General features: G+C 34.7%; 1 protein-coding gene across 11 annotated transcripts in view; it reads left to right on the top strand.

Annotated features, from left to right (window-relative positions):
• The window catches only part of TBC1D5 (TBC1 domain family member 5), a 590,707-nt gene that overhangs the window by 163,003 nt on the left and 400,127 nt on the right, over positions 1-27,577 (top strand). For 4 of the 11 annotated variants that reach the window (XM_058433544.1, XM_032143403.2, XM_032143400.2 and 1 more), the window contains one exon: positions 2,687-2,752. The exons of the other annotated variants lie outside the window; for them this stretch is intronic. The gene's annotated coding sequence lies outside the window, so the exon portion shown is untranslated. The remainder of the gene's footprint in view (positions 1-2,686; positions 2,753-27,577) is intronic. 11 annotated transcript variants of the gene reach the window in all.

The following is a 27,577-nucleotide window of genomic DNA, read 5'->3' as shown; positions in this document are numbered from 1 at the left end:
CACTTCAAGAGTATTTGGGTTTGTATAGTTTGTAGTGTGAACAGCTGACCCATTTAAAGGGAATTAAAAAAAACTTTTTGATTTGTAATGATTTGACAATTATGCCACTAACATTATACTTATTAATGAGACAGAATAAGATTTCAATTCTTAAAAATATGTGCCCCACATTTTATAAGTGGTGTGAACAATAATTTTGCCTCAACTTAAGAATTACTTACTTTATTCAGTATACTAGTAATCACTGGCTGAAGATTCTTTGAAAACCCAAATTATTTGGAATATATTTGAAACCTCTGCTCTTATGTACTTCTGTTCAAAATATTACAGAGTTTTGGATTATTTAGGCTTAGAAGTTTGGAGCTTACAATTTCTGTCTTCTAAAAACTTAGAAATATGTTAGTATTATTGGAACCAAATAGTTTTACCCACATAATTGCCATTCAGCTCTAGCAATGTGGAATAAAACTTACTGAAATGTCATTATTTCCTATGTGAAATATCCATTTAAAATGTTTTTTACCTGATGAGCATGTATTTTAATTCTTAAAACAGAACAGAGGAAATGAAGTATTTCTATAGCTAGGGGAGATTGTCAGCTCAAGTTCAAGAGTATGATGTTTGACATTAGGCCAAGGATATTTTCTAAGTTTTAAAAAATGTTTATTTTGTAAAATACATGTGCTTTCACTATATCTTATATGTTAATCTAATTTCCCATTGAAGTCACCGATTAAAGGGAATTCTGTACCAGTAGGGTTCTAAAACCTTGACATTATTTTAATCTGATAACAAATGGGTTTAAGTTCATGTTCTTTCAGTTGTTGGCAACAAATCTAAACCCGTATTTTTTGGATTTATGAGGATAAGTCCTGCTTTGGCAATCTTGTAGATTCCCAAGAGAATAGTTAAACAGTGATTAATCATTGTTTCTTCACTGAGTGTGCAGAAAAGAATGGAAAAGCTGCATTTCACACTTCTGAAGCAATTAATCCCCATGATCTTAGCCAGGTTTGTCTTGTAGATAAGTCGGGATACAAAACGGTACCTAATTTATCAATGTATGCATGCCATAAAGTATAAAACACACAATTTATTTCATATCATTTATAGTCAAATGTAAAAAAGAGTGACTTTGCCATATCCAAGAGTGTTTCCTACATTGCCTTCATATAAACTAAGTACCAGAGATTACAATGGGATTCCTGTTTATTGTGCACATCTGGTGCAGTCACTATGCGTTTTCTCATTCACTTGCTGGCATTTTTAGTGATTGTGGCATAAATCACCTTGCTAATCAGAAACATAAGTGACGGGAAGTCATCTCCTTTTTTTGAACAATGGGAAAAAACATATGGCTTCTTAGACAGTACTTGGCTGTTATACTATTTATGTGGCATTATATTCTGTATTTAGAATTTCATATTAATTGCAGTAGTTTGGTTGAAGGCATTGAACATTCAGGGTTTGTGGTCAGAGTATTTGTTTTATACCTCTTTCATAATAAATAAGCAAAAAAGGTAAAATTACATGCCTTGTGTTTAGAAATTTTAAAAAATTTAATTCTCAAAGGATAGTGAGTATAACCTTTTATCCTTGGCTTTATGATACTTACCTACCTATTCCTCCCACTTTCATTTTTCTTATTATTGAGTGGCAGGGAAAGATTCGTTTTAAATGTATAAATTTCAAATGAAAATTAATTTGTTCAGATAAGTTTTTAAAAATTTCTAAATACAAAGGTGGGAAGAGTTACTGAGATTAAGATGAGTTGAAGACAGTATATATTTAAAAATGCTTGTGTGGATGTTTACCTAGATCTGCACTGATACAGTAATTCCAAGTTAAAAGTTAGTTTTTAATTATATCTGTTTCAAAACACTGCACTGATCAGAGTAAATGTTACTGTCTTTAAAGTACTAAAATGTAAATTGATAGCAGTTTGCTTTTGCATTTTTGGTGAATTGCTGTTTATTAGTTGGAATCACTTTTTGCAAACACTACAGCTTGAAGTAAAACTGTAAAACTCAAGAAATTTTTATATTCAGACTTTAAAGACTGCCTTCAGTGTCTGTGATAGCAGGCTTACTGTAGGTGTAGTTCCCTTCCCTGCCTCCGCTTTCAATGGATTGTAAATATAATAGCCTTTTACTCTTGACTTTATAATACTTACCTACTCACTCCTTACCACCTTCATTTTTCTTATTATTCAGTAGCAAGAAAAGATTCCCTTTAAATGTGTAAATTCCAAATGAAAATTTGTTCAGAGAAATTTGTGTCTTTTATAGTTTTTTCCTATATTACATGTGATTATAAATGAGTGGGGTAAATTTTTAACAAATATATCACAGCTTATTTCTCAAAATTTGTGTTATTTCTTTTTAAGTGTTCCCCTTGGGAAGACATACACATAGTCCATCAATCAAAGTACTTTTGGAATGCCTGTTTTTGAAATTTCTGTAGTGAAATTGGTGTCTAACTACTCAAAATGGGTACTTTGAAGGGAGACAAGATTCATTTTGTGTATACACATGCTACTATTTTTCTTAAAAAATCAATCAATCATAATAGCTTGTCTTACACCCTTGTATACCTTATAGATAATCGGGCCCTATGAATAGAAATACAGTTTTGAAAAACTACCTGGATTTTAAATAAATGGCCATATTTATCCATTTTGTTTTAGAAATCTTCTATGATATTGTCTCAAGGACCACCTGCAGCAGGAGCCCACACATTGAATAAATGCAGCGTAAGGAGAGGATTTTTTTTTCTATTGTTGCTTGTTTAAAAAATGGTACTATCCAGATTCTCTATTAAGGTATATTGTGCTGTTTTAAATATTATAGTTATAACTGAATTAAGACCTTCTTTCTAGATTAAAATTATCCAGTGCTTAGAATTGACTGAAATCTGTACTTTACTGCCTCACTTCTTGGCTGTTCTTACTTCCTTCATGCTCTTAAAACCTCCATCACCTCTCACCCCGCCATCGTTTTTTTAAGTTTGAGGTGTATTTCTTGTAGAGATCAATTTAAAAGCAATACAATCTTAAACACATGTGTATGTGTTTCCTTTTTCTTCATCAAAATGTAAAAATTCTAGGAGGATTGGATATTAAAATCCAAGAACAGGCAATTCAAGGGATGGCTAAGAGTATCAAAATAAATGAGGAAAAAATAAAGAGTTCTATTCTTAGTAACTGAACATTTTGGAATTTGTCAGTAATGGAACTTTGAGGAAAAATTCCTTGCATAAAGCACTTGATGGGAAAAATATATAAAAAATATTTGCATATTCATTATGTTTAAAGCCAGGAATTTAATTTCTAAATGTATATCAAGTTTTGAATGAAATTGAAGTACCAGTGATGTTGATATTCACTGTACATTTAGTTTAAATGTTGCTTATATTTTTAGATAATTTGCATTATTTTCTTTTAGTTCGTTCTCTGTCTTATTTACATTCATAGTTTGTTGGTACATATTACCCTCCAAAGTAAATTCTGAACTGAGTACAGACCTTGCAAGAAAAGTTAATGTCCTTTTCTTATGTTCTCATGACATAAAGAATGAATCCTCCCCATCATAGGGATAACATTACTAATAATTCCCAGCCAGACAGGTTATTTCGTGCTGTTCATCTTTTCAGCCATCCCTTTCCTTCCTTGTGTTTATCTGGAAGTGGCTTTTGGAATGCCAGTAGAGGTGATGTGCCTACCAGTGGTGAACCTAGAGTGCCTTCTAGCCCCTGAAATGCTATGGGGTAGGTAGTATGACACTGTTGGCCTAATCAAACCAAAATTCAGGTAAAAATGTTATTTGTGAACTTTTTCCAAGAAAGGGAGGCTTGAATTTATAAATGGAAAAGGTATTTTGAATGACATATGTAATTCAGAATTTTAAATTTTTTTTTTTTTTTTTTTTTTTTTGAGGCAATATTCACTCTGTTGCCCAGACTGGAGTGCATGGTGTAATTAAGGCTCACTGCAGCATCAACCTCCAGGGCTCAAACCATTCTCCCACCTCAGGCCCACTACAGGTGGACATCACCATGCCCATCTAATTAAAAAAATTTTTTTGTAGAGATGGGGTCTCAGAGTATTGCCTAGGCTAGTCTCAAATCTCCTGGGCTCAAGCAGTCCTCCTGCCTTGGCCTCCCAAAGTGTTGAGATTACAGGCCTGAGCCATTGCACCTGGGATGTTGGAAATTTTTAGTGGAGTGTATTAAGTATGAGAAATATGGAACAAGCAAGGGTGTGTTGTGTTTAAATATTTCTGTCTTTTGTGGTAATGTTTAAGGCTCTTTCTGAGTAGCATGTTTTCAGTGTGGTCCCCACTTGTTTTTCCTGTAGTGATTCAGCCTTATCTGGGACATGGAGGCCAGAAGTGAGTTTTTCCTAAGAAAAATCAAGAATAAAGTGGCAAGCCTGGTGACACAGTCTCAGTTGTTAGCAAAGCAGCATTTCTAAATTCAGCCTGGGGTCTGTTTTGTTTTCTGGTCCAGAAATCTTATACTTGTGGAGATAGATGGCTGGGCTATGAGAAAATAAATCCGAAAGAACAATAGAATCAGGAGAAGTATTATAAGATGTTTAGAGACAAGCAACGTGGCCCTTTCACTCTCTGAGAGACCAAGGCAAAGGGATTCTGCCTTCTTTGCCACAGTCCACGAATTAACTGTCATTTTGCAGACTCCGCTGTGCTAACAGTGTTGGGAAGGTGTTGGGGCATCATGGTTGATAGCAGTGCTACTTGGTAAAGCAGTCTTCAGAGCAGAGGGGAGGTTGGATTCAGTGGGAGTGGGGATATATTGAAGAAGCTGCAGTGGTGCCCTGTTGGTGACAGTAGTGACCTATTATAATCGACAGTACAAAGCAGAGAGGGCAACAGATTCCTCAACGGGGGAACAGATGAGGCCCTCCCAAGCTTAATTTGGAGGCAATGGAAGCAGCAGACCTTAAATACCACACAGAGAGGCACAAGGATAGATGTGCCATGGTAGGTGAGTGTTAGCTGATTGGTCTTTTTCAGGAACATGTGAGATATTTCAGGATGATTCCCAGAAAAGTTCTGGGAGTACAGCTTAGAGAGGCCTTTCATTCTGCATTAAAGATAGAGGTGAGAATGACCAAGCAGAAATTACATTTATTTTGTAAAGTAATTTACAAATTTATTGAGATACTAAAGGTGTCTCTTTTCCCCTTCCTTTTTAAACTTCTTTCCATGAAGTACTTTTTACATACTGTGGCAGTGTTCTGGCTGCTGGATCAACAGAGTTAAAATATGATTCTTTCCAATAGGAGCTTGTAGTTTTTAGAGAAAAGAGTGGTAGTTAAAAAATTAACATCTAGTGTGATGAATAATGTGATAGATTAATGCATGGGAAACAGTGTACCTAGGAGGAAGGGTTCTTAAACCAGCTTGGAGGTCGGGATGGAGGATAGTTTCAAGGAAACTTCTCTGAGAGTGTGCAGGCTGAATGTATATGAAGAATATCGAAAAAAGACACTCTAGGCGGAGGGAAATACTGCCTGGGGCAGCCCAGAAATGGCTACAAACCTAAAGTGTATTGAGGAACTGCAAGTATTTTGGGTTTGCAAACTGAGTAAGAATAAGACCTGAGACTATAACTAGAAAGCCTATAGATTTTTGAAGAGTCTTGTGGGTTATACCAAAAATTTGGGCTTTTTTTTTTTCTGGAAGAGGAAAGAAGAATGAAAAATAGAAATAGTTTCAAACTGCGATGCTAGGCATTGTGATCTACTGCAGGAATTTAAGCCAAGGAGAGGTGAGATCAGATTTGAATGTTAGAAAGAACACTTATGTGAAATTTAGCAATGAAGATGAGAGGCAAAATTCAAGATTCCAGATACTTTCAAGGAGACTTTACACTGAATTAAGTCAGAGTCAGAGGTAAGGGAGAAGAAGAAACTAAATTGATCGTATCTAGCAGTTGATTGCGTCTGAGAAGACCAGAAAAGAAAGACTGGCATTTGACCTGCGGGAGAGGTTGGTTGATAATGCCATCCCTACAAGAGAGTACAAGAGGAGCAGTTTGAAAGGGGAGAGGATGACTTCTGTTTGGACATCTTATTAAAAGATAGGAGATGGTTGAATGTATGGATCTCTCAAGGCCAGGAGATGAGTTACTGTAAGAGATATGTACATGGAATCACTAACATAAACACTGGCATGAACTTATTTAAAGATTATTTGCTAAGCATTTCCCAAGCATTGTGTTTGGCATTGATAGAACAAAGATGAATACATGTATTTGATGGGTATCTAAAGTTGCCCAGGGATTATAGATAGAGATAAGGAGAAGTCCTTGGATAAATTGACTACTATCAAGCCAAGTGATGAGAAAAGAGAAACTTGTCCAAGAGATGAAAGAAGGAAACAGTGAATAATGATATGCCTGAATGCAGAGCTGGAGACAGCAGCACGACAGTGTGATGAATAGAGGGGTCAGGAGTAAAGTGCCAAAAGTGGTCGTCGAATTTGACATCTCTACGTAATGTGCGTTGGTAAGCAATTGGAGTGGAGTGGTTTGAAGCAAAAATCAGCCCACAGGATAGTTGATATATAAATGGGACATGAAGCATTATAGACTATCAGTGAAAGGTACTATGTTACTATTATCTGAAGAGCTGACTGTCAGAGGGAGACACAGAGCAGCATAGGTTTGTTGTTCTTGATTTAGGAGAGACTTCAAAGTGTTTATGTATTGGTGAAAAAGGCCCAGAAGGGAGAGAGACAGAGGTTGATGTTATAGGAGAGAAAGTAAGTTAAAATGGTTAAATTTGGAGCAATGTATATGAAAAGATGGAAAAGATTTGGACTTACTAGTGGAGGTATTAGTTTGTACAGGAGGAGGGCTCTTTTTTTTTTTTTTAACTGAGAATGCAAGAAATATGAAAAGTGTGGATTTGACATGACAATTCAGATCTCCCAGGAGGCAGATGCCAATATGGAATTAGAAGTTTAAGAGATTTCTTGGGGGGAAATCTTAGGAGGGTGAGAGAGAGAGAACAGGAATAAGCAGGGAAAGCCTTCAGACTCATGTAGGTTCAACACCTATGATAAGAGAGGAGTAAGGAAGACAGATTGGAGAGGAGGAACCTCAGATTGCAATGCTGTTTTCAAAAAGTCCCAGCTGAGACAATGGTGAGGGGATAATGCAGTAGACAGAGCAAATTTTGCCTATTAGAGATGCCTTGTGTTGGCAGGAATGGTTTTTCCTGCAGCATCCCTGTCATTGTCTGGGAGCTGCATGGCCTTGTAAGATGTATGGAGAGAGTATGGCCTTGGCTTAAACACTACAGTGAATCCTGAAAGTGTGAAAGCTGGATATTGTCAGCTGACTATAATTCCTCATAGCATTTTGTCTCTTGAGTAGTACATCTCCTTGGCTGCCACAGTGGATGTAGGTGTTTTTGTTGGGTGAAAGGATCAAAGATAGAAGGAATTCCTGTTGGTCCATTATTTCCTCTGCCTTCAGGAAATTAGGTGTAGAGTAAGAGAAGGTGTGTGAGAATGTGAGTGTTGGAAGGTTTTCAGGACTTGATTAACACAGAGAAAGAGAGAGCAATGGACTGGTGAGATACTAGTTGAAATAGTAGCTCACAGAGTCTAAGATTGATAAAGGAAATGAAAGAAGAAGGAGAATAAGAGATTTAAATTAAATGAAGTCAAAGAACTCGATTTTTCAATGCGCTTGAGAGTATTTGTACTGAGAGTTCAGGAATAAGAGAACTTAAGGATAGAGAGAATTGTGATGATAAAGTGGTATATTAGTTTAAGATTAATAGCCGAGCTGCACAAAATAGTGGTATTTTGAAATCCCATCATGTGAATTGAGAATAAAATGTTAGCAGCACAAAATGACAATTATAGGCATGCATCATAGAATCACAGCCATAAATAACATGAAAAAGTACAAAGGTATTGTAGTTGCTTAGTTTTTGTAGTGTAACTTTTCTGTAAAGTTAAGTTTCAGAGTCACTTGTAATAATCAAGTTTCTTGATTGACTAAATCTATTCATTGTCAGGGAATGCAAACTTTTTCCTAGGACTTTGTTTTTTTATGTGTTATTTTTCTCAATTTCTCTTACAGCCTAAGACAATATTTTAGTGCCTTTGTATTTCTCAACTCTTTTGAGTCAAGCATGTTGCCCTCTCCTAAAGGATCTGTTTGTGCCTCTAAAAGTCACCTGATAGAAACATTAGAGAAGTGAAAAACCTCGAAAACCTGTATATCCAAACATAACTTTAACTGATTAAGGAAATGTAGCAGTATTAAATGCATGCACACAACTTTTCTGCAGTTCTCTCTTTGTAGAGGGGACTTAGAGGTTGCAACAATAACTCTAATAATTACAATAATATAGTAAGATGGAATGGTGGAAGGATGAACAAATACATCGACATTGTGATACTGCAGTACAATAAAATGTAATTGAAGATTCTAGATGATAGACATATGAGTGTGCAATGTAATTTTTTTCACCTTTTCTGTATATTTGAAAATATAATAAAATACTGAAAAGGTAGAATAACATCTGCAACTTTGAAATGCATTAAAAATAGGATGGTCTAGTAGATGTAGATAGGTAAGTGATACAATACATACAGTAAAATGTCAGTTGTAGAATCTAGGTAGTGGGTATGTGAATATTCACTGTAACATTCTTGTAACTTTTCTGAAAGTTTGAAAATTTTCAGAATAAAATGTTGTAGAAAATAGTGTTATAAACAGGTTTTCTAGTTAGAGATCTGAGTTAATAGTTGTGTGACGTTAGGCAAGTTGCTTAATCTGTGAGCCATGGTTTCCTCATCTGTGAAGTGGGAATAATGCCTAGTTTGTAAATTGGTAAATTTTTTTTTTTTTTTTTTCTGAGACGGAGTCTTGCTGTCGCCCAGGCTGGAGTGCAGTGGTGCGCTCTAGGCTCACTGCAGGCTCCACCCACCGGGGTTCACGCCATTCTCCTGCCTCAGCCTCCCTAGTAGCTGGGACTGTAAATTGTTTTGAGTGTTAGGGGAAAAAAAAATCTGTCAAGCTGCTGGCAAATGATAGGCATTTGATAATGCTTGTGATAATACTGAAACCATACACTTCAAATTTATATATTGTACCTTGGTTCTTGCTTACTATTTTTAAAATTTCTGGATGTATGGGCCAGTTAACTTACTGGATGGAACTTGGGATAAGGTAAGATCAAGGCCTCCGCTTTCAGAGTCTGTATGTTTCATACTGGCTAAGTCTCTGAGACTCACAGTTTGAGCTCTACTAATGGAAAGTTGAGACCATTCTCATACCAATGGTGGAACTTCTGACTTTCTAGTACCTGTAAAAAACACTTTTGATGTACGTTTAAAATATTTTCATTTTGTAAATTGCTCATAAGTTCTCCAAAGTGAAGAGACTGTATATATGTCTTAATTGATAATTTGATTTGAATATATGTATACCATATGTCACTGCTAGCTTTTTTGATGCATTAAGGTTTAGAATATATAGTAGATGAAAATTATATTTATTGCTAACTAAACATATTTATAACATATATTTATATATTTACAAATATATAAATATATATTGCTTAATAATCAGTAGTACTTTCTCTGTCAATGATGTTTTTCTTTTTTCCTAACAAAAGCCAGTTATCCTTTGGTTCCTTTTTAAGAAATAAAGTTGGATTTCTGGTTTGAGCTTCAGGCTTAAGTGAATTTATAATATACAGTCCTCTTGTTTTTTTATTTGCTCTGTTTCATATGCAGGGTGGATAAAAATTACTGAACTTTTTATATTTATGTAAATTTATTTAAAATTAAATTCAAATTTACTACCATATGCCTCATGGGCTAAACATAATATAGACTATTATAATCATTTATATAAATTGGTTTTAAAAACCAGTTCAATATGTTGAATCAATATGTCATGAATTTCATATCTATATAGTTGTCATCCTAGTAAATTCCATGACATGTACTTTTACAGCATACAGATTTTAAATAAAATTGAATAGACTTTTCTAGCCTGCATTATGGAGGAACTTCTGTTATCATCCAGTCGACTGATTTAATATTAGAAAAGAACCATGATGCTTAAATGTGAACCAGCCAGGTTTTGTATATCTATCAAAACTTTTAGGATTGGGTTTTTATCTTTCAATGATATTTGCTGATTATTCTCTGTTTGCAAATTTTTAGATGATGTAGGATAACATGAAAATAAATATTTACTTCAAGGGGTTATTCAGAGAGTGCCCTTGTTCTCTTTCTGTGGGTATTTGCCAGCATATGGCTACAAATCTTTATGAAACATTAGGGTAATTACAAGACATCTTTAAACCCATATACCTGTATATTTTTTGTCAATTAATGAAGAGTAAAAGCATATCTTAATATGGTGTGCAGGGCAGATCTGTGATTTTTTTGAAATTAAAATGCATCAACATTCAGATAGTTGTGGAGCAGTAGTTTATTAGGAATACCAAATGCTGTATAGCTACATGAGTAAACATTTAAACATGAGTAAAACTTGGGCAATTTTAAAATAGAAAGAAGAGATAAAAGGAAATATTGGGAGAAAAAAACAGGCAATATATAATGTTATATGTTAATATTATATATGTTATCCTTGAGCAAAAGCCTAGAACAATAGTAATGAATTACAAAATATTAAATATGTTTCCTATTGCCAATACAGAACAAAAAGTTCCTTTTTATTCTTAAAAGATCTTCTTATGATTTAAATTTTAATTACTTAAATTCTGGTAAAAATTTCAAATAAGGGAGATTTAGTATAATCAACTTATATGTTTGTCATTGACTTTGAATCTTAAACAGTGCAATATCCTAGTTTTACTGTGAAATTATAAAAATTAGTTCTTTTATTTGTAAAATTTAATGGTTATACTACTGAATGCTTAACAAAATAATATTTAATATATAAACAAAAGCAGTTTCCACCAACTCTTTGACAGTGTTCTCTTTTGGTAACCAAACTATGTTAATGTGGTTGACCTGCAGTTAGTCTTTATGGTTATAAAGAATTAGAATAATCTATTTTTAAAGAGTAATATATACCTTTCTAGCAACCTCTCTGTCATTCATTTGCTAAATATAAATTAGTAGTGAAAATATACATATATTTTATATTCTTAGAGAATTTTTCCTAAACAATTGCCTGTTTGGGTCATTTGTTCTGAAACATTATTCCTCCTACATTCAAAAATAAATGAAAAATGTAGGAGGGTGTTCACCTTTTATGTTGCCTTTCTAAATGATTGCTAGAACATTATTATCAAAGCCTGTGATGCTCTCTGAAGAGAAGAGTTAAGAAGGAAAGCAGAATTAGTATACTCTTGTTGTTTTGATTTAGTAGGTCATGGTTTTTAATTAGTTTTGTGTAAACTGAGAATTTTATACCTGGATGCTTATTCTTGAATATCTTTTGGTCTTTTATACTTGTGTGGTTCTTACCTTGTCATATATAGGTATATTTTGTTTATTTAAAACAATTTCTAATTGTCTTCAGAAAGCATCAAAGACTGAAGACTAGGTAATTTATTTTCAATGTGTAGTATTAACTGCTGCGCTGTATATACATTTTATATTTATGTCAGGAAAGGGTTGCAGAGGGGTGCTTTAGAACCACCTTTTCAGCTCTAAATAGCTATTGTGTACATATGGTAAGGTACTGCTGCTTAACAATTAGTAACTGCTTTGATGAAACTAAATTACATGTTTAAGTTCCCATCAGGAAGTCGCTTCACATATCTGTATTAATGTATTCAAGGCTCAAGAAGGAAAGTTAATTTTCCAGCTTAAATATTTAATTCAAGCTTAAAATTTAGTCTGTAATTAGAGCTCCCAAATGGCAGGAACATGGAGTATTTGTCCATTTTAATTAGATTGTTGTTTACCTATTAATTATATATCATATCTTGTCATATAGTTTTGATGGTAACAGATGGTGCTAGGAGTTAGTAAGGGTTTGAACAAAATAAGATTCCACATGATTTATTAAGTTGCACTTTATTAGTGAGTGGTCTGCTTTAGTCGGGTTATTCTCCCAAATAAGGACTGTGAAACATTTCACTAATTTTGGTAATTATTCTTTTGTGGACTCTTAAGAAATATTGAGCATAAAAAGTCTGAGATGAGAGATGTCTATTTAGAAACAAAATGAATTACTTGAGGCATCTTTATATTTAAGGAATATGTATTACCAAATCATGTAATTGGTATGAAGTTTAGCGTATTTTGGTAGGACAATGTTAGGGAAGCAAAATTTCATTTATTGGTAAAAATGTAGGCATAGGGAATGTTTTATATATGTATACAAAATTATGATTTAGGATAGGAAAATAATAAGATGGTGATTTAATTATGTATATCAAAGACATTCCTTTCCTGACTTTTGAATTTAACAAAAAGACTAGGTTCTTTGTTTACCAAAATATTGTAAGAGCAATCTCTAGTGTCTAGTGAAGTTGAACAACAGAATTTCCATATTCAAAAAGTAAATGTCAACTAAATAGAAAGGCCTTCTAAGTTTGTTTATTCAAGATCTTATTAATTTTTCTGGTTACCTACTCAGCTTTCTAAAAGGAATAAATTTTATATATGTATATACGCATATATTTGTGAAGGGATACAGACAGTAAAACAGAGAGAGGAGAGGGAAACGGAGAAAAGGAAGGAGGGCTTAAAATTTTAGGCTTTTAGTCTTAGGTAGTTTATTTAAAATTTATTGGAATCCTTAATATCATTAGCTTTGGTTTGTGTTACTATTTATTAACTCTTAAGGTTCTTATTTTGAAATTGATGATCAGTGTTTTACAGCAAAAAGTAAACAGAGGGCCCTACTTTTATTAATTTCAAGATTTGCTCCAGAAGGGGATCCCTGAGTCTTCCTGTGTATCAGATCTTCAAAACTGTGGCCTTCTGTTACCTGTTACCTTCAGTAAGCAGCTTTGTTTTTGTTAGTTGTGTTTTGTCTTGTCTTGTTTTTGTATTTTAGTTTGTCCCTACTTACCAGTTTTTAGAAATAAAATTTGCCTCTTGGTGTCAAAACTATTAGTAGTTCTTTGTGGTGGGGTGGTATTTTAACGTAAGTGCATAATTCCACATGTTCACAGCAGACTGTTGGATGTGTAATCCACGAACTCTTAGTATGTACAAAATGCTCACATAACTGAATATATTAAGCACTTAAGCTTATCTGTGTTACAGAATTGAGATTTTTATCACTATATATTACAGTGTCTTTAAAACTGTTTGATTTGTTCAGGAAAGAGCTAAGTGATTTTTTTTCTCTACTGAATGAGGAAATTGTCACTTTAATGTGACTTTAGTTTCATGTTTTTCCTCCGTAGAATACTGAGTGCTTAAAAAGCAATCTCAAATATTGTGCTATAATGTTATAATATAGGAAGGATACTGCAGTATAGTTATAGTAATTAAAGAGACTAGTGGAGGAAAAAATTATTTTCCATTTAGAATACCTGTATCCTTAGCTTGAAAGTTTGAATTTTTGACATTTCTTCCCTTTGTGAAAATGTGGAACTATATTTCCTTTAGCAAAGTTTTTCAAATGTAACATGCACTGATTTTCAAAAAAAGAACACTAAAAGCATGTAAATTACTCTAATTTGAAAAGTTATCCTTTATAAAGGAATGAGGAGATTATTTCTTTTTGTTTAAGCAGGTGAAATATCATATACATTGGTTGTGTTGTTTTATCTGAGGCAATAAATAAATAAATAAAAGACTATTTGTTGTTGTCAACAGAAACAGCAATTGAAAATAGAAATGAGATTTTCTTTGCAGTTGATTCTTTTCAACTCCTGGCATATCACTTTGCCCCTTGGACAGACTTATTTCAACAGCCAGCCATGTGTATATTTACCTTTTCCAAAGAAAATTGTAGTACTGATTACTTTTTCTGTAATTATTATGGTCTTTCTTTTCTTAAAATGGCAATATATGAAAAATATTTAGGAAAATGTGATGATTGATGAATTAGTCTTAATACTGCTTTCAACCAACATAATCAGTTAACTGATACTCCTTAAGGGCTTTAAACATAGTACTCAAAAACTGTTACTGAATGAACAGCTAATGTGCTTTGGAGTAGTGACCATTTGGGAAAAGATGATTGTAGGATTGACCTCCTAGTGATATACAATCAGTGTTTTTAGACAGTGTCTTAAAAAAGTTAATAGGTTCCATTGAATCCAGTTCCTCAGACACATAAATTTCCCCAGAACAGGTTTTAGGAGTAATAAGTACTGGGACAATAACAACTAAATACTAATTCTTCCAAACATTAAAGAACAGAGGTTTTTTTTTTTTTTTTTTTTTTTTTTTTCTAGTAGAAAAACCTAACTTTAGAGTTCTCAACTTTCATTTTTTTCTAATATAATTGAGCAAAAGCACAACAAAAATGAATATATGATATTGATTTTTGGGCTCATTTTATTTTTTTCTTCCTTTTTTCCCACTCATGGTACTACTATGCATTGTGACAGGTTCAAAATTAAAAATAATCTGTAAGCGGGATGTTCAAATCATCATGATTTGATGTCTGGATGCTGATTTGTTTTTAACGTATAGGAAAAAATGATAGCCATTTGTCTATGCTGACTACTTAAGAGAGAGGTGAGGATTTGATGAGATCCTCAGCAGTAGTGGTGGGGCATACATAGAGCATCAACTAGCATGGTGGGTAGGATGGGTGAATGCGTATTCTAAATATATTAGAAGTTCCTTGCCTGGAACTCCTACCTCCTTTCTTCAAGAATCAGTTCAAATTTATTTCTCTCATAAAATATTTTAGCTTGTACATTCATTGTCACTTTGTACACTAATCATGTTGAATTATAATTGTTTACATGTCTGTTTTCGATTAAACCGCAGGCCCATGAAGCTTAAGGGAGGGTAGTTATTTATATTTTTGCCTTCCATGTTTTCAGCACAATGATTTTATTCATAGTAGATGTGTAACAAATGCTGGTTAAAAAATGAATAAAAGTATTTCACTTTATAGGGTATAGCTATCATGAAAGAGAATGCAGTGGATCTGTGAGGAACCATGTAAAGTTTTTCAACTTTTAGGTAATGATAAAAATATTTTTATAAGGTAATGTCTGGGGAGGTTGTTTTTTTCCTCCAATTTGCTTTTCCAGTTTAAACTGTCTTTATTTTTTGCTAATGTATAAGTACTCCATGTTTTTGCTAAAATAGTCAAACAATACAGAAATGTATGAAGTTAAAAACCACCTGTAATTCTTTCCCCAGTGATGACCATTGTTTCTTACTTGAATATGTCCTTCCAGACTCCTTTTTAAAAATATCTTTGTCTTCTCTCATTTCCTTTTTAAAATTTTGTAAGCCCTTTCTAAAGATACTGTTTTGAAATCTTAATTCTTTACTCTTCACATTGTGAATCTATAACCTTATATTATACAGAATGTACTGTGATAATTCAGACCTTAAGTTTACTCCGTTTTGAAATATATTTTTGCCTTTGCTTCTATGATATTATACCTTCCTGATTTTCCTGATTCATTGTGTTGTATTCCTCAAGATCTAGTGCTTTTCTCTTCTCACTATACCCTTCTCTTGGTAATCTAGTCTGTGTCTGTGACTTCAGTTAACCACTTTGTATGCAAGACTCCCAAGTTAACAGATCCAGCCTAGGCTATTGTTATGACCTCCAGGCCAGCATATCGAACTATCTATTTGATGTCGCTTTTCTTGGATTCCATGATGGTTCCTCAAATTTGACGAGTCTAAAATTAAATTTATTATAGTCTTCCTTTGTTCAGTCCTTCTCTGTCTAGTTTTTCCCAATTTTAGTCAAGAATATCTTTCTATCCAGTTGTGCAACCAGAAAACTCTCTCTTACTCACTATAACTAATCCATCAACAAATATCCCCTTATCATGTACGTAACTGTGATATACTTACGGATTTGTTTAGGACTTAGTTTTAATCTGTTATTCTGTGTGTCTCTCTTTACACAAACCTTATACTTTTAAGTAACAGGATTTATTATTTTTCTACATTACAGGACTATTCCCTTTATATCATTATTCTGTTAAAAATTGTAGGTATTCTCAGACAATCTACATAGACTTCAGAACCTTCCTGCCATCTTCTGTCTCACAGTCCCTTTGGAATTTTTATTAGATTTGCATTAGATGTATCGATTACTTTATAGAAAATTTATATATCCTCAATAATGAGCATTCCCATCCAGGAATATGTTGTGCATCTTGATTCACCATTTGGGTCCTTCAAACAAGTCACACATTTTTTTATATCTAGGTTTTCACAATGCACCAAGACTGTTGTTGCCCTTGTGCTGGGTTATTTTAGTTATGGTTGGTATTGGTTTGTCTGGTGTGTAGCGCAGTCCCTGGCATATCACTCACAGTAAATACTAAGTTTTGAGCAGTGTTTAGTGTATAGGGAATCTTTCTTTCTTTTTTTTTTTTAAGTCATGCAGTCTTACTCATTTTATGATTTAAACATTTTTTAATTTGATTATCTTGAATTTTTGTAGACACTATTAGATGCAAATTATAATTTTGTCTTCCTTTTAAAATTTATACTTCTAATTTCTTTTACTTGACCTATTGGGTTGGGTAAAATCTCTCTAACAATGTTGAATTAATAGGATTGGCATTAATAGCTAATATCTTTAGGTGTCTGTTTTTAATGTCAAAATCCATTTATGTTTTGCCATAATAGTTACTATTTGTGGGTTTTTTTTCACCCTAATGCTGTATGGACGAATGGAAGTTTTATATTTTGTTTGCTTAGTTTATTTTTATTTTAATTTAATTAATAAAATTTTTTTTAGAGATGGGGTCTCACTCTGTCATCCAGGCTGGAATATAGTGGCACAATCATAGCCCATTGTAGCCTCCATCTCAAGGACTTAAGGGATCCTCCCTCCTAGGCCTCCCAAGTAGCTGGGATTACAGGTATGTGCCATCATACTCTGCTAATTGAAACAAGGTTTTTTTTTAATCAAAGGTTTGCCATATTCAGTGACACATTGTTATGGTCTTTTTTCCTTTAGTTGACTTACATAATCAGTTAATAGACTTTCTAATCTTTAACTGCCCTTGCATTTTTGGAAAGATTACTTCTTGTTCATGATGTATTGTGAGATCGTTCCTCTTGTGCTCTTTTTGTCATGTTTTGGGGTTAGGATCATGCCAACATAAAATGAACTGGGACAGTTTCTTTCTTTTTGGAAATTTGTCCTTTCTTAGAACAGATTTGCCCTTTCTTATTTTTTATTTCATTTAGATCTTCAAATTTGTTGGCTTAAAGCTGTACATAATACTCCTCACCCTCCCACTCCAGTGTTTAAATAATCTGATTGAGGGCTGGTATTATATTATTTTTCTTGCTGTTACTAACAATACTTTATGTTTTTTCGCCTTCCACTTGGTCAACTTATCAAAATTTAGTCTATTTTATTGAGCTTGCAAAGAAGGAAAGAACTAGCTTGTTTGCTTCTCTGTCTGCTAATTTATTTGGTTTATTTTGTTTTTATAATCTTAAGATAAGTGCTGGCTCATTTATTTGTTATATTTTCTTTTGTTTTACATTTAACAGAGTGTTAATCTATGATTTTTTTGCTCTTACTAGAGCTTTGATTGAACCCTCTTAAGTTTTTACATATATATGTAAAAAAGCGTATCATATGTATGATATGTGTATGAAATTAATTTGCTTTAATTAGCTTTTAACCTTTTCATTATAACATAGATCACAGATACAGGAAACCATTCAAAACGAATATATGTCTTCGTGAATTATTTTAAGGTAAACATGCTTGTAATTATTACTTAGGTCAAGAAATAGAACTTTGCCAGCCACTGCAGAAGCTCTTCCATGTGTTCTATGCCAATCACAGCCCTCTTTTTCCCTCCAAAAGTAACTTCTGACTTTCAGAATAATTTATTTCTGTTTCTTTATGGTTTTGTCACTTAGGTGTGCGTCTCTACACACTATAGTTTAGTGTTGTTCATGTTCATTTCAAAAAACTATTTTTCTTTTCTGTTCTTTTTTTTTTTTTTTTTTTTTGAGATGGAGTCTTGCTCTGTTGCCCAGGCTGGAGTGCAGTGTATAATCTCTGCTCACTGCAACCTCTGCCTCCCGGGTTCAAGCGATTCTCCTACCTCAGCCTCCCTAGTAGCTGGGATTACAGACGCGGGCCACCACACCCTGCTAATTTTTGTATGTTTAGTAGAGATGGGATTTCACCATGTTGGCCAGGCTGGTCTTGAACTCCTGACCTCATGATCTGCTTGCCTCAGCCTCCCAAAGTGCTGGGATTACAGGTGTGAGCCACTGTGCCCATCCCCCCCCCTTTTTTTTTTTAAAGACAAGGTTTTACTCTGTTGCCCAGGTTGGCGTGCAGTGGCATAATCATAGCTCACTGCAGCCTTGAACTCCTGGGCTCAAGTGATCCTCCTGCCTAAGCCTCCTGACTAGCTAGGACTACAGATGCATACCACTATGGCTGGCTAATTTTTAGATTTTTTTAGAGACAGGGTGTCTCACTTCGTTGCCCAGGCTAGTCTTGAACTCCTGGCTTCAAGTGATCCTCCCGACTTGTCCTTCCAAAGTGACAGGATTACAGGGGTGAGCCACTGAGTCTGGACTATATTTGCCTTTGAAGACTTTCTTAAACAATAGGTTTTCCCGCCAGCCCTTTCTTTTCTTTATATGTTATTCACTGAAGTACCTGAGTTGTTTGACCTGCTGAGTTCTTTGTAGTCTGGATTTTGTTGGTCTTATATTCATGGTGAAGTTAAACATTTTGTTCTATATTTTTTTCTAAGTTGGCAGGTAGAGTCAGAGTTTGATTGCATTTAAACTTAATCCCTTAGATAGGACTATAGGTGCCATTGTATTTTCTCATCTGGAGGCACATAGTATCTTTTTAAAATTTTAAATGTTGGCAGGTATTGATTCTCAAAGCCTGCATCCATTAACTCATCATGTCATATGTTGTATAGTGTTTTTGTTATATAAAGGTAACTAGAAATCTGTTTCAATTTGATTATCTAATAAGGACTTTTTTATCATTAAAAAAATTTTAGATTTGGCGGTGGCTCACGCCTGTAATCCAAGCACTTTGGGAGGCTGAGATGGGCGTATCATGAGGTCAGGAGTTCGAGACCAGCCTGGCCAATATAGTGAAACCCCATCTCTATTAAAAATACAAAAAATTAGCTGGGCATGGTGGCGGGCACCTGTAATCCTAGCTACTCGGGAGGCTGAGGCAGGAGAATCGCTTGAACCCAGGAGGCGGAGGTTGCAGTGAGCCGAGATCGCGCCATTGCACTCCAGCCAGGGCAACAGTGCAAGACTCCATCTCAAAAAAAAAAAAAAAAAAAAAATTCTAGATTTGTATTGTGGTCAGTGAATGTGAATTCCACATTCTCACAATGTATGAACATGATCTTTATCTCCTCTTACATAGAAAAATTTGCAAATGTCCTATGGCATTTGTAAAGATTATCTTATTTTGCTTGTCATTTAAATGTTTTAGGCCGGGCTTAGTGGCTCATGCCTGTAATACCAGCATTTTGGTGGGAGGCCAAGGTGGGCAGATCACTTGAGGTCAGGAGTTTGAGACCACCCTGGCCAACATGGTGAAACCCCATCTCTACCAAAAATACAAAAAATTAGCTGGGTGTGGTGGCCATGCCTGTAATCCCAGCTACTTGGGAGACTGAGGCAGGAGAATCGCTTGAACCTGGGAGGCAGAGGTTGCAGGGAACCGAGATGCTACTGCACTCCAGCCTGGGCAACAGAGTGGGACATTCTCTTAAAAAAAAAGTTTTATATTTATATAGCTATTAAAAATGAAGTCTTATTTATTTATTTATTTGTTTATTTATTTATTCATTTATGAGAAAGAGAATAGGAAATAGACCTAAAATATTTAGGAAGTTGATGTGGAAAATATGGGGAATGAAAGATCTAGTCTCTATTTTGTGATTGAAGGCTGAGAGTGTGATTAAACATATGATTCAGAACACGGGTTGATAAAATCTGGCCCATGAGCCAAATCTGGTCTGGCATCCGTTTTTGTACAACCTACAAACCAAGAATGGTTTTATGTTTTTAAACAGTTTAAAAAATTCAAGGTAGGAATGCTATTTCTTGACTTATGAACATTATATGAAATTCACAGTTGTGTCCATAAATAAAGTGTTATTGTAACACAGCCATGCTTATTAGTTTACAGTAAAGTTAAGTAGTTGCAACAGGTACCGGATGGCCCACAGAGCCTAAAGTATTTACTATATCTAGTTCTTTTTCCGAATAATGTTGCCAATACCTAGCTGAGAACAACCCCTTTTTCCTCATCTTTCTCACTCCCATTTAATCTGTTATTTACAATAAATAATTTCTTGTGGGAGAACCTTTTGAAAAATATTCCCATATATAACTGTATGAATTCAACCTGTTCATGACTATTAGTTTTTGATCACATTGAAATTCATTATTTTTTTGGCCTTTTTAATTATTTTATTATTTATTATTATTGGATACTTTTAAAATAGAAGTCCATTTTATATTGACTATGTTATTAAATCAGTGGCTTTTCCTAAATGATTTTTAGATAGTATTGCCAATTATTACTATTAAATCGTAATTTAAGGTGATAATTTTATATTGTATAGTTGGTTACATTTGTGTTTTCCCTAAAGATTTCCTTATTTATATAAACTCACATTGCACCTTAAGTAAACAAATTGTTGAAGTCATTCAGAGAGCAAATCCTCTCAGGTTTTGGGATAGGATTGTGATTTTATTAAGGATTAAATTTTAGAGTTGACTTTCTTTTCTTATAATGTCATAGTTTATTGTTGTTTTTAGGAGCTATAAAATAGAATTATAGTAGAACAAGGGTTCTTGAAAAAGTACTCTGGTAATAAGTATATGGGTAGAGAGAAGAACTTGGTTGTTGTAAACCATGCATATGGGTTACTCTAATCTGCAAGAGATAGGTTTTGCATCATGAAAATTTCTAATGTTTTCATAACGTGATTGTGCTGGGTAATCAGAAAGCCAGGATTGACTCATTCTTAGAAATTCAATATACCCCTGTTTTGTTTTGGTGTGTAGCTGTGTCTTTCTGTGTGTCTGTATCCTGATGGTTTTACTAAAATTTCTGATATTTGTGTCCTGATAAATTTTAAAATGTTAATTTTTAACATTAAAAAAAAATCTTCCTATGGCTGTTGCTTGGTTCAGATACAAAGAACAAAAATTAGTTGGGCATGGTTGCATGTGTCTGTGGTCCCAGCCATTAGGGAAGGTGAGGTGGGAGGATCACTTGAGCATGGGAGGTTGAGGCAGCAGTGAGCAGTGACTATGCCACTACACTCCAGCTTGGGTGACAGAGTGAGACCCTGTCTCAAAAACAACAATAACAACAACAACAACAAAACAAACAAAACAAAGAATGCCAGAAGGTAGACCACAAATGGAAGTTTCAATGAAAGCAAGCAAAATGTTTTTCCATTTTAATGCTTGTTAGCAGCAAATTGCATTGTTAAACTTTATATTTTTATTTGGAAGAGTGATGTATTGGCACACAAACTTCTTATCCTCAACAACATACATCCGAATGGAATGTTAATTTATGTAAGCTATTGTGTGGCAAAGTAGTTCTGAGAAAAGGGAGCCTATCACTCTTGTTTTTTTTTTCTCCCATAGGAGAAAGGCCATATGAAGCCAAAGGTTTCATAGCTATCTTGTTTCTAAAACTGTTCATGGAAAATTTCTTAATTTTTATTATGATCAATTATTGATGTATAAATATCTGGTTCTGTTTACCAACAAATACTTAGAATTGATACCGGCTCTTTGAGCAATCAGTTAAACATTTGTCAGCACTAATATGATTTTCATTCATGTTAAGCAGTTGTTTTTATTTTTTATTTTTATTTTGTGTTGAGGGAGGAAGGTGCTTTAGGCTGTGTGACATGAATTTTGTAGCAATATAAAAATGTAAATTTGCTTTGGCTTTTCCCTACTCTGACTTTTCCTACATGTGTGTTTACCAGTGTCTTAAATGAGTTTCTTCTACTTCTTTATCCTTTTATTTCTATTTGTATGTGTAAAAACAGAAGAAGTGGTGAGTATAGTTCACTTCTGTATGTAAATTATTGTTCTAAGGCAGTTAACAATGGTAACTTCATGCCCTTAAGGGTTCTGTAGTGTATAACAATCATTTATGGAAAGTTTTCTTAAGTAAATTGTTAATAAAAATAATTACATTATCAAAATTTGAAAATGAGTTACCTTTTTGATAAATTAGAGCTAATTTAAGATTATCTTTTAAAAATGTCACTCATGATCAGTTGCATTCTATTAAGCTTTCAGGGATGAGACAGAAAGGTATGCAACAAGACATGCCAAAATCAAACCTTATGCTCTTGGAGATTATTCCGATATTAGCTTGTAAGATGGCATCGAGAGGAGAAACCAAAGGTGTAGAGGCAGGCTTAGTAGTTATTGTAATGTCTGTGATAAGCAATGAGGAGAGCCTAAATTGAATAATGACTAGTCACGAAAAGGTGAAGATGACGATGAAAATACAGGAAATGGAAATGAATTTTAAACGAATAGAAATTTCTTTTTTTTTTTTTGAATTTTCAACAAAACATGTTTGATTCTTATTTATGCAAAATATAGAAACAGTATATTCTTTTGTCTTTTTTGTATTTAAAAATGGTATTATTCTGTACATATTATTTCGTATCTTGCTTCTTCAATGAATATTTTGGAGTAAAAACGCAGAACGTGCATGGAAAATGTTCATTTTATCATGGTAATCACCTTGGGAATGGGAGAAGAAGGTGCCACAGTTTCAGCTGTGTCTGTCATGTTTTGTTTCTTATTTTTTCTTAAAAAAAATTTTTTTTTTATTATACTTTAGGTTTTAGGGTACATGTGCACAATGTGCAGGTTTGTTACATATGTATCCATGTGCCACGTTGATTTCCTGCACCCATTAACTCATCATTTAGCACCAGGTATATCTCCTAATGCTGTCCCTCCCCCCTCCCCCAACCCCACAACAGTCCCCGGAGTGTGATGTTCCCCTTCCTGTGTCCATGAGTTCTTATTGTTCAATTCCCACCTATGAGTGAGAACATGCAGTGTTTGGTGGCACATATACACCATGGAATGCTATGCAGCCATAAAAAAATGATGAGTTCATGTCCTTTGTAGGGACATGGATGAAACTGGAAAACATCATTCTCAGTGAACTATCGCAAGGACGAATAGAAATTTCTTATTTTTTTGTAGGCTTAAAAACAAACTAGGCTAAGCACGGTGGTTCATGCCTGTAATCCCAGCACTTTGGGATGCCAAGGCGGATGGATCACCTGAGGTCAAGAGTTCAAGACCAGCTTGGCCAACATGGTGAAACCCTGTCTCTACTAAAAATACAAAAAAATTAGCCGGGTGTGGTGGTGCATACCTGTAGTCCCAGCTACTTGGGACACTGAGGCAGGAGAATGGCTTAAACCTGGGAGGCAGAAGTTGCAGGGAGCTGAGATTGCACCACTGCCTGGGTCACAGAGCGAGACCTTGTCTCAAAAAAAAACCAAACTACTAAATATCAGCAATTTCAATGGTTAGATATGTAAACCAAAGATAAAATTCTAAGCCCCCCAATCAACTGAATGGATCCTCTTGTTGTCCAAGGGGATTCCAAAGAACCCCGAAAAACTTGCTCAGGCCATGACAGGAATGGAAAGATCTGTCATGGCTTGTTTGTACTCTTCTTGCTTTGGAGTTCAGGCACAAAACTGAGCAGCATGAACATTAAAATAGAGTTTGTAAGACTGACAAAGAGACTTTTTATAGCACTAAGATAACAAATACCACCTGATTGTAGTATAGCATCACATGACAGATAGCAGGCCCTGTAAGAAATCAAAGTATTTTACCCCGTATTTAACATATTTTGAAATGGCCCTTCAGGTTTATCTCTTGTGGGAGAAGTTTACATTCTGAATAGAATCCCATTCCCATTCCCATTCCCTTCCCAGCTGTCTTTCTGATCCTGAAGAGATTAGCTGGGAGTCCAGTACCTTCTAAAGATTTAATAGGAAACAGTTGCCATCTATTGCCTCTGAAGGTGACCACTTAACTCTTTCAACTAATTGCCAACCAGAAAATCTTTGAATCCACTTATGACCTGGAAGCCCCCTTGCTTTGAGATGCCCCGCCTTTCTGGACAGAACCAGTGTATACCTCACATATATTGATTCATGTCTTATGTATCCCTAAAACTTAGAAAATAAAGCTATAACCCAGCCACCTTGGGAACATGTTCTTAGGACCTCTTGAGGCTGTGCCACGTGTCATGTTCCTTAACTTTGGCAAAATAAACTTCTAAATTGATTGAGAGTTGTCTCAGATACGTTTTGGTTTAGAGTTAATAAATTCATTGTCAACTTGCATTAGAAAAAAAAAGCACAAGCCCTGGCGCAATGGCTCACGCCTGTAATCCCAGCACTTTGGGAGGCCTAAGAGGGCGGATCACAAGGTCAGGAGATCGAGACCATCCTGGCCAACATGGTGAAACCCCGTCTCTTCTAAAAATACAAAAATTAGCTGGGCGTGGTGGCGTGTGCCTGTAATCCCAGCTACTTGGGAGGCTGAGGTGGGAGAATCGCTTGAACCTGGGAGGTGGAGGTGGCAGTGAGCCAAGATCACGCCACTGCACTCCAGCCTGGTGACAGAGTGAGACTCTGTCTCCAAAAAAAAGAAAAAAAAAAAAAAAAAAAGAAAAGCACAGATATTAAATATATGAAAAGAAGAGATAATGGAAGGGCTTTATGAATTACAAGGAAACTGTCAGTGACACAAGCATGGAAAGATTTTAGGGAGAAAGTAGATGTGGTTTTTAATACCCAAATTCTACATGCCTTTTAGGATCCAGGCCAAATCCCATTTGTGTAAAGCTTTTACTCAGTACCCAAGTGCACAAAAGTGCTCCATGATGGAGGAGAATAAAGAATGTATGTATATTCGTCAGTAACCTTTGTTGGTTTTCTAGAACATGTTCCTGAGCATAACATAACAAAAGAATGATAGGAAAGGAAAGTTGTATCCCTGTGCTTCACCTCAACCAGGGTATGTCCAAACTAAGCCTCTTAGATAAAACTTCCTGCCTACAGTAGTGTTTTCTTTTGCCATTTCACTATCCTTTGAGGACATATACCAGCTCCACCCCAGGACAGCTTCCCCACTGGTTTCATTAGCCATGAGCAGCCGTTAGAGCTCTGACTAGTCTCCCACATTACTCCTCTGTGAGTTGTGTTAATTTCTTTGAAAGATTATTTTCAAAAGATGTTTCGGGTGAGTTCCTTTAAAAGAATGGATTAGTGAAATGGTAAGTAATGGGCTTGGTTACTGGCTTTTTGTATTGACTGATAGCCTCTTCACGGTGACCTCAAGCTGTTATGTACATTTTAGGTTATTTGATGCAGACTTTTCTCACTGAATATGTTACGCTGCTATAGAATAGGGATTCTATCTTATATGTCCTTGTATTCCTTAATTTAGGAGACGGATGAGGTGAAAGTTGACTGTAAAAATAGTACATGCCATACAAACAGAAGATACTACATCCTTAAACTGACATAGTAGGCTGAATGTTTAGGGAATAGATGTTGACAGGATTTAAAAGAGGGAAGGAGCACTTGTCCATAGAAAATTCAGCCAGTTCCCTATTGGTAAATACTTGGATTGTTGTCAACATTTAGCTTCTGTAAACAGTATTGTAATGAATAACCTTATATAGGTCCTCAGTCTCTTATCTGAACCCATAAGGGGACTAAATGTTTTTGTATTCATAATTTTCTGGATTTTAGAATTGTTGACATGATACATGTTCTAAAATTACAGAATACTTCCAGTGGAGGCAGCACTCAGTAAACAAGTAAAGTTACTATTTCTGATGGAAAATGTGTGATTATTCACACTGTTGGTTAAATAAAGACCATAAATAGCTTTATATCAATTCAAGTCAAATTTTGTTGCAAAAACGACTTTGTGTCAAAGTTAGGATATTGCTTGTGGTTTTTGGAGATTTGGGACATGTATATATATATATGCTGTTAGACTTGCAGGAATAATTTCCAGTTTGGATTTTCTGGATCAAGAGAAAATACGTTTGTAGTTTTGTTAAATAGTACCAATCCCCCTCCCTTGGTGTTGTACCATTTCCCACTTTTTTCAGCAATGTGTGGAGGAAAAGCTGGTCTTTCCCAGTCTTGCTAGTAATGTGTGTTGCCAGACTTTTGGATTTTTGCCAGTGTAATAAGTAAAAAATAGAATCTCATTGTAGTTTTACAAGGAACATTTTAAAAGATAAGAATTGCAGTTCTTATGGCTTTGGCTAAGGACTTTGTGTATTGACTGATAACCTCTTTGCAGTGACTATGGAGAGTTCCTTAAATAGCAGCAGGGACACATGACACCGTTCCCTCTCTTTCTTACCCATCTCTCTTTTGCCTCAAATATGGTGCACCAAGTATATTTGTGCTTAGTCTGTTAATCTAATAAAGAGTGAACACCTATCATGTAGTCAATTTTGTATTTTTCACTGAGTTTGTATAATGACAGTATATTTTCTGTCTCCCAGGCAAGATTTCAGGCTAAAACATTAATAGTAAACAAAAACACTGATAAATGCAAAATATTCATGTTACATGTTAGGATATACTATTTCTCTAGCCCTAGAACTCTGGATTTATTCTAAAGCTCAGTTCTGCCTTTGGGCCTCTGTATTACCTGTTTTTTCTCACTGGAATAAATAACCTTCATCCAAACTCCCATGACACACTCCTTTTTTGTCACTCAACTCTGTTTAAATGTCACCTCTTCAGATACCTGAATACCCAGTCTAAAATAGACCCCATTCTCTCTCCATCTCATCAACTTTTTAAAATTTTTATCATAGCTATTAGTACCATCACCTGGTGTTTTTATATTTGTGTATTTTCTGTCTCCCACCAGTAGCATTTAAGCTCTATTTGGTCAGAGTCTAGTGTCTTATTTAGTACTATGTCCTAGGGCCTAGAGTAGTGCCAGGCATGTGTTCCATTTTTAGTAATTGCTCTTGGAATGAATGTCTTCTTTCATGATTTGCCTTTCTGCTTACTTCAACCTCCAGAATGTTCTTCCCCTCAACCTGGTCTAGTCAACTCCTATACATCCTTCAGTGTGCTGTTTGATTTAGGAAAATCATTTATACAATTTATTCAGAAACTAATAATTATTTTGATTTTCCTTTGAAATGTTTCCAAAATTCTGTACTTGAATTATGATTTTGAAGCATAAGGTCTCTAACAGGAGGGAGCTTTGTCCAGCCATGTTAGTTCCTTTGCTTTATAAAGCTTACTTCTTTGATACTTCAGTGATTGTTATTACCTTTTTTTTTCCCCTCTTAAGGTCATAGGTCCTTGTGTTAATCATCTGGAAGGACTGATGTT

Source organism: Hylobates moloch, unplaced genomic scaffold (genome assembly GCF_009828535.3).
Source record: "Hylobates moloch isolate HMO894 unplaced genomic scaffold, HMol_V3 SCAFFOLD_22, whole genome shotgun sequence".
Lineage (NCBI taxonomy): Eukaryota > Metazoa > Chordata > Mammalia > Primates > Hylobatidae > Hylobates > Hylobates moloch.
The sequence above is the reverse complement of the archived record's forward strand: the minus strand, read 5'-3'. Positions and strand labels throughout refer to the sequence as shown.